The following is a 12,334-nucleotide window of genomic DNA, read 5'->3' as shown; positions in this document are numbered from 1 at the left end:
CATTTTACCCAGTGCTTATGGTGAAAATTGCAATCGTGTGGATTAAAAAATAGATATTCTATTGACGTAATATTTGCCAACGAAATAAAAAAAATGATCAGCTCTCGCTTTTGTACCTGTTGATAATGTTATTTCTGCATTTGAAGAAATAATTAATGCCGACCATTACGAAGAAAATGAGGAAGATTTACAAACAGTTGTTGATTATTTTGAAGATACATGGATAGGGAGACTAACACGTGGTGGTAGACGAAGAGCAGCTTCTACTTTTCCAATTAAAATATGGAATATGTTTTATACTGTAATGCTGCAAGGTTCTCCCAGGACAAATAATGTAATAGAGAGATGGCATAGAGCATTCAATACTGCACTGGGAGCTAACCATGAAACAGTGTGGAAATTCATAAACACGTTGAAGCGAGAACAAGGTCTACAGGAGGCAATAATGGAACAACAATAATAGCTGGAGTGCCTCAACAGAAAAAAAGGCGTAAGTATAAAGATTTGGACGAGCGGTTAGTTGCTGTTGTAAAAGGTTATAGTGTCACTAATAAAAATAAATTTTTAAAATTAATATCCCATAACTTAATACTAGAATACATGTTTGGTTTGGTATAATTTTTGAATAACCATTTCAATATTTTTGTATTCTATAATTTTTTGATAAACCGTACCATTTTTAATATTTTTTTTAATAACTTGTATTATAATAAAAAAAAATAATTATAAAAAGTCAATATATATATAATATATATAAACATAATATCGTATATTATATTAAATATGTGCCTATAATAATATGTTAATTTTTGTTTTTAAGTCTATTTTATCATATTATGTTTATTTATTTATATCATAATTTATTTGTGCAAGTATTTTACTTTAAATGAATCGTAATATCGTTGAACTCCATATACCAGATACGAGCTTATAGCTCACTTGGTATATGTATCAGCTATTATTTATATATTTATTGTAATTATTTAATTAAAATTATTTTGGCTACACGTAATATGTATAAAAAAATTTAAATTTTGAATTAATATTTACGGGGGATATTATATCATGGAATATTTTTTCGGGGATATTTTGGTTTGGGGATATTTTTGTAGGGATATTTTGGTTTGGGGATATTTTGTCGAGGATATTTTGACCGGGATAATTTTTATATCTTAGCTACAGCGACTGTTTTAGCTTTTAATTTTCTCCCACCCGTCAGTTAACACAGAAATCTTATAATTATATTACGATGTAGGTAACAATATTATTTATTTTTTCATATATTAATTGGATATGTGGTATGATATATATAATTTAATTTCGATTATTTTTTTTCCTCTTAGTAAGCTATTATTAATCAATAAAAATGATATATAATATGTACAATATAGTAGGTAATTATATATCTAGTTTAATTATATATCATTTTTTTATTCCAGTTCATTTTATTATGATAACACTCATATTGTATAATTGTATGGTGGTGGAACAAAAGAAAAGTTAATTGTTTGAGCAATAAGAGGAAGAAAATAACTAAGAAAAGGAGACACTAAATAGATGGAACAAAGCCAAGAAGTGAAAAGATCCTTCACTCGATCTGCAGATAAGTATCAAACGCAATATATATTTATGATTTACTGTATCGCATACTTAGGGCCAAAACAATATTTACTATTTTAGAAATTTTATGAAATTTTAAGTAAATTTAATATTTATTTTTTTATTTAAGTTTTTGTATAACAATTTTTGAAAATACTTTATAAGGATATATCTTACACTTTATAATCGCAAATTTCAGTCATTTTTAATTCAGTTTTATTTGATTGATACGTCAAAAATGTTAGTTAAATACATTTTTTTGGTTTCGTGAATCAATTAATTCAAGATAAATTTATTGGAAAAAAATTAATTTCAAGTTTGCATAGTGTTACATCATTTACAAACAACTAATCTAGATGTATATCATATTATTTTGAATGTATTCATCATTATAATATATTATTTAATATTCAATTTAAAAGTGTATAATATGAAACATATTATAGCATTATTATAATGATTAAAATTGTTTTTTGTACATTTCGGTTGATAAAATTGTTCTGGATTTCCTGGATTCCTTTCATTTGTATAATACGTTTTGATGTTCTTCATACCATGTAAAAATTTACTAAAATTTACCTATAATTAAATAACCTGTGATGTTTTTTTGAGATTAACATATTATTGTTAAGTATATGAAAATGTTTAACTGTTATTAGTTTTATATCTTAAATATTGTATGCTTATAAGAAAAATATTCCAATACAATATGTACCTATAAAATAATTAGTAAATTGCTTTATTATTTAAAAAAAATAACGAAAACCCCTAGATAAGATACCTAATGCAATATACTTATGATTATATATATAGTATATATTCAATATTCATGTATATAATATATATATATATAAAAAAATGTCTAAAAATTAAACATTTATAAATATTAATTTACCCATATAATCTTCAAAAATCTATAGATGTACTTTTTCGTATGCCTCAGTACTGTTATTTAGTATTTTGACTAGAATTATGACTATAAAAATACTTTTAACAAATGTTTTTTTTATATAAATAAACGCGAATCATTTAATAATAGTTCGTTGAAAAAAGAAATGAATAGCCTCGTGGTTGATATTAGCTTCATCATTATACATTATAATACAGTGTCTACTGTCTACACTCATAATGTGCCAAAAAATACGGAGCTTTCAATCTATAGGTTATTTAGCTATTAGTGATTTTAAACAATATTTTTTAATATTATAATTACATAATTTTTGTATTTTGCGGTATCGAAATATTGAAAACATGATATCTTTAAAAATTCTTTTATTACGAATGCCTATATTCTTTTTTACCTTTATCACAATTATTGTAGCACGAAATGATAAAAAGGTATTAAAAAATTAAACAATATGCCCAGTTCATAAAAAATAAAATATTATTAAGTGATGATGATAAATAATGTACAACGTAAAAGTATATAATGAACAACAAATAAGAAACCGACAAATTAAAATAAATACGTTAGTTGCTTAATTTGAGTATTTTGATCTATCGTACGCACAAAATAATAAACATATACTTACCGTATAATAATTATACTGTTGGCTTCGGGTCAATACTTAATATTAAAGTTTATTGACCTAATACCAAATTTAAATATGATAATATATAGCAAAGACTATTTTCCTATATTTTAATTTTGAAAATCATTTAAGTTTCTTTGCTATTTCAATGCAAGATATAAATTACCCATCAGTTATTTCTCTTCATAAAATATTATAATATATATTATATTTTAACCATGTTCATATGAATCTCTCTTCGTTCTTACATTGAACACTTTTTAAGTTTATGCATGAAATATTCACAGAAGTACAAAATATATTTCTAATATCCTTAAAATGTTATGGTCAACTAATATTGTTGCAAAATAATCTCTGGATTATTGGTTTCTTCTCAGTTCAAGCAGTACCAAGGACTTGATTTACTTATTATAAAAGTATTATTTTCTAATTGAGTTAAAAATATTATTCAACAAATAAAATATGTTAAAAATAAATTGAGATATAAGTATAGTGTCTCATTTTAAAATCCATTTACATATATTTAAACTTAAAAGGCGTTAAATACAGGGAAAGATATCATAATGTCCTAATTAGTTATTGATATCTTTATATTTGAGAATAATTTGTAGGTTATTAACTTTATTATATTGACCCAAAGCCAGCAATGGTAATCCTCTTAAAGTAAAATATATGCTATTTTATGTAGTCTATATGATATACACGGGATGTATTCATAATATGTTTTTATTTTTTTAATCTTATAATATTTTTATTAAATCATAATAATTTAAGTAGAATCCCTTGAATTAGATATTTCCGCTTACATTTTAAGTATAATAATTTATCATGAATGTAAGTTGGTTGTAAACCATGAGTAAATAATTTATTAGATACCTTCTATATTCGTATTCTAAATTAGTGATTCTTAACTTTGTGCAACAATTTTTTTTTAAATCGATATTGTATTTTTATTGTAATTCAAAAAGAAATAGCATCAGAAAATTGATATTTTCATAAAATGTTTAGTTTATCAATTTTAGTATATTAAAAAAAACAAATTTAAACAAAATGGTTATTTGAGCTTTTTTATATGCATATAGTATAAGTATAATAATTGATATATTCTACTTTTTAAGTTATTTTTTCAATATATATTGATAAAATTATTGAAAATTCATTACAAGATACCTAATTTATTTATTCTTATACTATCAGATATATGAATGTTGAAAATATATGGTTACTATTTTTATAAGTATTTAAAGTTAACATTTTACAAAATTGTTAAAATTATGAAAATTTCAAATTTTCAGATTTTGAAGTTAAAAGTCATGAAATTTTAATTTTTAATACATTATAGGCTTGGAGATTTAAGATATGGTTCTTTTTAAATTTTTATTATCGAGCTTTAAAAGTATCAAAAAATACATTTGCAATTGTGTGTATACGTTGCAAGTTGTCTATATTTTAAGTTGGATATTTAAACGAAAAATAACAATAATAATTAGTGATTTTAAATTTGTCTAAATTTGAAACGTTTTGACATCATGTATATAAGTATTAATGTTTTCTATGCACAATGACATTTAAAAACTATTATGTTTATTTTAAGCTTTACATCATGAACATAGATATTATTTAAGTACATCATCATTTTACGCCAAATCGGAGGGTATTAAGTTAAATAAGTTACAAATTAATTATATATGATTAAATATTATAATATAAGTGATAATTTTGTCAAAAATAAGTTCAAGTTCAACTTACTGAAAAACAAATAGAAAAATAAATTATGACCATACACCGTCACCGCACAGAATGGTTTTAGTATACAATAATAATTTATCATAGAATTCAAATTTAGATCATCTATTACAAAGACGAGAAACATTTGATATTTTAACATTACTATACAACAGATAGAGTAGTGAGTAACCCGAATATTTTTGAAAATGTTTTCAAGGTCAAAATATGGTTTTAGGTTTAATTTAATTTGAATTGATTAATTTACAGGAAAATTTATGAAAAATATTATTAATATTTGTCAGTAGTATTATATCGTTTTCTAAATGAAAAAATTTTAAAATTTATTAATAAAATTAAGATATTTACTTTGTTAATGTCATGGATTTGCTAATAATTCAAATAATAATATATGGGCAACAATTATAAATAGTGTATTAATCATTCTCACTGTTCTATTAATTTTTATAATTTTGTTATATTTATTATAAGTATTATGATTATTATATTTAATAAATGTACTTGGAGTACTTAATGTTTAAATTTATAAGAAATTTACTCTGATCAGACAGTTTTAGTCATTTTTAATCCAATTTCATTAGTAAGGGTCATTTGGGCGAGGCCATTTCGACATTGGAAATTTTGACACAAAGCCAATTTGGCGTCGAATGAAAAAAAAAGGAATATTATCAAATGGGCAATTTACTAAAGGTATATAAAATATAATTTTAACAATAATAATAATAATAATAATAATAATAATAATAAACAGTGTTCTATTTATTTATTACGATTGATAAATTTAGATTGCATTAGGAAAATTGTGTATATTATGGTTGTGGAATAAATTAACAATAACGATTATTATTGTATGTGTTTATTGTATACGTTACTGAACAATTGTGTTACACTGCACAGCTTTTTAACACACAAATATTATGTACTAATTGATTTGTCAAATTTAATTTATGTTTGTCACGATTATGCAAGGTGAATAATTTGCTGACTGTATAGTCTGTATGTAAACATAAAATGAAAGTTTTGTATTTATTTACACAAAACGACAAACGTATTGGTAATATTAATTTAACGTACAAATTACATCGTTTAAATAAGAGATTTACTGTAAAGGCGAGTCAAAATTAAAGATAAACCTCGACTTTTTAATACAGTTGTTCTATAAAATAAATCAAAAACCCATTCGTGATAATTATGTGTATGATACACGGGTTTGATGAAAACAATTCAAACACACTTATGTGTTTTTATTTTTATTATTTTTCTAAAATAACATATCGGTATACGATATATCTTTAATCTATTAATTATATAAATAAAAATAAACATTTAAAATTTAGTACCTTCTAAACATATGGTTCATTTAAAAATGTAGATACACATTTTTAAACGTAAATTTTTAATTCCAAAAAATAATGAATTATTACAATTTTTAAGGCAAATTACTATTACAAAATCACCAAACGTAAATTATTTTTGTATCCGAGTATTGAATGTTATTTAATTTAATAGATTATTTAGGTACATTTATAAAAATGGTGTAATAATTTTAAATATTTCATTAATACGCTTATTAAAAAGTATAGTACAAAATCAATTAAAAGTTACTGTATTCATTCGATTAAAATGTGTTTTACACAATAAAGTATAAGCTCAATTTATTCTATACTTGAATTGTTTAGGATAACTTAAAAAAATATATAGCTCATAAGAATCATCATTTCTTACGTTGTGTTGGTACTTGGTACAAGCCTTAAATTTTCATAAATCTTAAAATAGCAACATAATTTATTAAGGTTCATGTATAGCTAGGGACATAACATAGTAGGGACGGTTCTTGACTTTATTCTCAGATTTTTTAACATTAATCATTCAAAATTATTTTTTTTTTGAATTAACATAATTTGATTTTTATCTAAAAAAATATTAAATACATATTATTTTTTATTGCTAAATATAATTACTTTTTAAAAATATGATTCAATACAAAAATATATTTAAAGCATAAGATAATTAAATATATAATGTTAAATTAACTGAATAAATTTACTTATAAATATTAGACATGCAGGTAACGTAAATATGCTAAAATTGTAAATTTAAAGTTTTTAGAAAATATTTTTATATTTTAAAATTTTAAATGTCGTAATAAATATTATGATTAAAAATGAATATATAGAACTTCACATTGAGGTCAAAGTGCTCCAGATGTTCTTTCTATTTTGTCTAAATACTAATTTATTTTTAATTATTATTTTAAAAATAATATTAATATGAGATAAGCATGTGTTATATAAACAAAATGAAAAAAAAAAAAAAATGCTTTAAAAAATAATATCTATATAACTTATCTATTCTACTTATGTAACGAATCATAAGGTTTATTACTGTTTTTCTAATTACTCCAATTTGTGAAGTATTTCCGGTGCTTATTTTTTACTATATTAAGTTTTCTATGGCAAACAGTATTCAATGTATGTTATTTTTTTTTTTTACTCATTTAATATGAATTTTCTTTTCGAAAGTAAGGTAATTTTATTGACAGCTCGTTGTTGCGTGTCTCCCAAATCTATTTGGTCAAGTGACTAAATGCATTTTTTTATTCTATAATTAATGTCTAAGTGTTTGATAGAAAACATATTATTTATTTTAATTTACCTGTTTGAAAATAAATTCAATACGAAAGTACTCTTAATTAAGATATTATGCCAATTAAAGTAGTAATTAATTTTTAAATGTTTTTTCCTTACAGAAACGGCTTTATTGTAAAAAAAACTTTACTGTTCATACCATTAATATAATATTTCTTTTTTGTTACTCCCATCATCATATTATTGTGACATTGTGTCATTTTCTAACTTGCGTCGCATTTGAAAGTGTATTTTTGGCGCTTACTATGAAGTAAATCACATTTGTCCGAATTAAACTGTAAACGGTACTTGCTTGTCTAATGTCTACACCTCACACAAGTTGTCTAGACAGATTTAAACCCATAATTTCTGGTTTCCAGTTGGTTTTTTAAAATGTTAACGTAACTTGATATAAAAAAACCATTATTGAATAATTATTAATTTAAAAAAAATATCTATATTCAGCGCGTGGTAACCTGGATAGGATAATAATCCGGTATTCTGGTTATTACATATCCATAATAACTTTCCCTTGAATTAAGAAATGCTCCAGGATGTACACACGCGACTCGTGTATCGGGATAATCATAATAATATTATTATAAATATTTTGTAACATTCTAAAGTTTGACCTTCAGTTAGACGAGTGGAGAGTTCCGTGTACCGACTTAGAAAGTAGCGAAGCATGCCTATTAGGCACAACACACTTTTTTAATAGATATTTCACGCTTTAAATGTTCAGCAATATTGTATGGCGTATAATATAAAGGTAGGTAGGTATCGCCATTGATATTTGACGAGTATTTCATGATCAAATAATAAGATATATAATAATATGACTATTGTGTGTGTTAACAAAGCATATTATTCACTCGATTATACCAGCTTATTATTGTTATTGTTGACAGTGTTATATTATATTGATACAACACCGACACGCGTTATAGTATCATGATGCCATTGATAACATATGAATATCGAATATTTGTAAGGGTTGTTAAATTAAGTATAAAATCAACGATATAATAGTTACATTTAAAATAAATTTAATTTTCAAAATGTTATAAAATTATGCCAACTAAATGTAAACAATTATTATATTAAAAATAAAATAAATTACATAATTGCTGCTTTTCATCAATATAGGTAGTATACCTTTACTACTTGTAATATAGGTATTAATTTTAATTTAAATAATCACAATTAAAAAATCGTTTTTTATGATATGATAGTATATTCATATAATTATTTTATGTCATGATTTGTTTTTGTATACTTATTTATGCATAATAAATTTTTTTAATATTTATATTTTATCATGAATAATAATATATACATGTACAGTTTAAGTGGATACACCATTTCTCCTGGCTATACTACTCCTAGTGTATCATAGATCTTTTTTAGCAACATTTCCTATTATATCATAATTTATTTTGGTTAATTTTCATTCAGTGAAATTTGTGGTTTTATATATATATATTTTAATACACATCAAAGTTTAAAATATTTAGATTGTCTCTCATTATTATACAATTTCTCGTTAATATATATATATATATTACTGTGGTTTCCAATGAGTTGTATTAAAAATTAAAATACGTAGTATAATAAATGTATTGTTTTTATTTAATTGATCTTGTTATATAATGAATAGTTTAAAATACCTTTTTAGTTCTATTTGATCTATTATGGAAATTTAAAATATCTAAGAGAAGGATATATGCAGGTTATAGGCATTGGTTATACAAGAGTTTACCCATAACCTAATTACACTGACATTTTAAAATGTGCACAGGAAATAAAATAAATCTATTCACTGGTATTTATTTGTATTTTGTATTACTCAACATTAGTGGTGGATTTTTTTTTATAAATGTTTTAATAATCGTAATAACAGTTTGTAAATTATAAATTTTAAAATGTTCTAGTAAAAAAATGTAATAATTCCAAAGGATAAATCCAAACAGGTAACTTTAGGAGCAGTTGAATAATAAATTAGAAGGAAAGTCGTATCCTCAACATATCAATGTGTATGTATAAAGATTAAATAATATACTTTATATGTTATATGGTGAATGACGAAAATTGGTAAATAACGTCATTCCTTGATCAATGACGTTATATATCAAAATTATGCAATCATGCAGGTAAAAGTTGTAAAAATAAACAAGTTTAAAACTCAAATGTACATCTTTTACTGGCCATTAACGTCATTTATACCAAGATTAGTGGTCAATGATGATAAATCTAATTACAACATTAATTGTTTAATAACTTAATTGATTATCTTACTACTTAATCTAATAAAAAGTTAGGTTGATTAAATTTAATAAAAAAAGTGCACTATAATAATTATTTATTGGCGCAATTCAGATTACTATGACATTTCGAACTTAACAACATTTCTGTTACATTGCAAACACATTTTTTAGTTCTACAACCAGTTTTACAGTTGCATCGATTGAAGCCTTGGTCCTGCAGAGCTTCACGTAGAGTTATTTCCCTATCGTTAATCATCCTATTTCTAACACCATGCCCTATTTACAAATATGCCACGTGAATAACTTCAAACAACTTGTCTACTGTGATGCAATATAAAACGTCAGAGTCATTTTCAACTGTATATTTAATTATTTTTTCTATTCCACTTGTTATCACATTCTATTTACGCATACGCCTATTATTCGTTACCGTTTTTTTTTTGCTAAATTTTGTTGTTTTATAAAAATAAAAACGTTAAATGACATTGTTTATTAGCAGATATTAAAGATATTAAGACACGTGGACTGCGGATGGTGAAAAAAAGTACATTATGTTAATATTGTTTTGTTGTGTATTCAAAGCGTAAACAACAAAAGGTATATCGTTGCGATTCTAAAACTAAACCTAAATAATGTATTCTAGTGCATGTGGTATGACGATGTACCAGCATTACGATGTAATAATGAAGATTAAAAATGTTGTGTACTAACATTTACTTTATCGATCAAAATAGATACATTGAAATTTGAAACTGATCCGGTGTTGTACACGACGGAATAGAAATATGATTATACTAAAGTATATACTTATTCAATAAACGATATTTTGTTAACTCAAAGTATTAGAGACGCGAGCTCTCGTAAAAACTTTCAGAGGAGCCGTGTTAGGTACACTTACCTATATAGATCGGACTACACTACGTCAGACGACGCACATTAGCCGTCGACCGGTGGCTCAGTATTCAGGGGGGTAGGACTATGTTAATACAAGACAGTTTTTAGGGCCGAGAGCTGTCACGTACGCCAGTGCGTTCCCACAGTCGTATTATAATAACGCTATTGCGTAAAGCGAAAAAAACGTACAGTTAGCATGCAAATATAATACAATAATACTTAACCTAACTATCCGGTTACCAGTTACTACAATGTTGAAATAATTTTCTTCATTAAATTTATAATTGAACATAAAATATAGTTAGGTATTTAAATATTTTAAATACATTTAGTGTAAAGGTACGCTGTAAGCAGTGGCTAAAATGAATAAAAAAAACATTTAGGAAAATACTAACTAATACATTTTATTTAAACTTTAAATATTATTTATACCTATAGATTAAATTAAGTAATTAAAAAACTCATAATTGTCTTTTTGCAAAAATGTAAGCCTTTTTCAAAAATCAATACGTTATACTTAAAAATTATTGAAATCTATTAATACGAGTAGATATGTATTATAACAACTAAACAAATGTAATATTATTATAAAATTATAATTGTTTATTTGCAATTTTCAAATAAAAATTGTAATCAAATTGTATAAAATACAATACCACAATATACCTTATTATTAATATTTCACAACTGCTTTCAAAACTACAATAACTACCTATTATAATATAAATATACCTGTAAAATGATTATACATACATAAATCAAACACATTTATAAAAATAGATTTTTTTTGATAAGTGGAAGTGTGGAATTCAACATTTCTTCTTTAGAAGCAAGTTTTCCATAGACATTTGTATATTATTGCCAGTAAGTTTTTATATGACATCACTGTTTCACCAATTACCTTAGTGATATGATCGCTTGTGGTGAGTACCTACCAATTATCATTTTCACTAAGTTTTGTCTATTGCTCATTACCGGATAATGATAAATAAACCCACACAGGATGTCTCCCACTGATCACTGTAAATGGTAGTTTCTATTTTAGTCTCATTATAGTAAATCAGCAGAAGTGTTTGTTGGTTTTTTTTTAAAATTAATATGTATTTAAAGTGTGTTTATACATTAAATGATAACTGAAATACATTGATAAAATATTCAAATTTTCTAGTAAAGACACTGTAAGTAAAATAGGTAAGTAAACTATTAATTTATATAATTTCACAGTAACACACAATTGCCTGTAATCAGAACTATAAATACAAAGATGTTTTTAATAATCTAAATATTAATACAATTTTAGTAATTATTAAAACTAATTTGTTTATCAAAATGGTTCATAAAATAAAATATATATTAACACGAGGCTGAGCCACAGCTGACCAAAGAATCACCTTCGAGCACGTGGATCTATATATTATTTATTATTGGACGATAATGATTTTATGGTTCGACCGAAGTTTGGTCAAAGATACGTATTATGTATTATGTATGCAGGGAAAATATTGGCCACATGCATTCTTAAAAAAGGAACTAATGACCACGAAAGGAAAAAACAATGGAAAAAGACATTAAGGGCAAATAATCTTCGACTATAAAGGTGAAATAACGGTTAAAATATTTGAAGTTATTACTAATATTGTTATATCATATTATATACCCATTCGTTTGTAGA

The sequence above is a fragment of the Aphis gossypii genome, chromosome X, assembly GCF_020184175.1.
Source record: "Aphis gossypii isolate Hap1 chromosome X, ASM2018417v2, whole genome shotgun sequence".
NCBI lineage: Eukaryota > Metazoa > Arthropoda > Insecta > Hemiptera > Aphididae > Aphis > Aphis gossypii.
Note: the sequence above shows the minus strand (reverse complement) of the source record.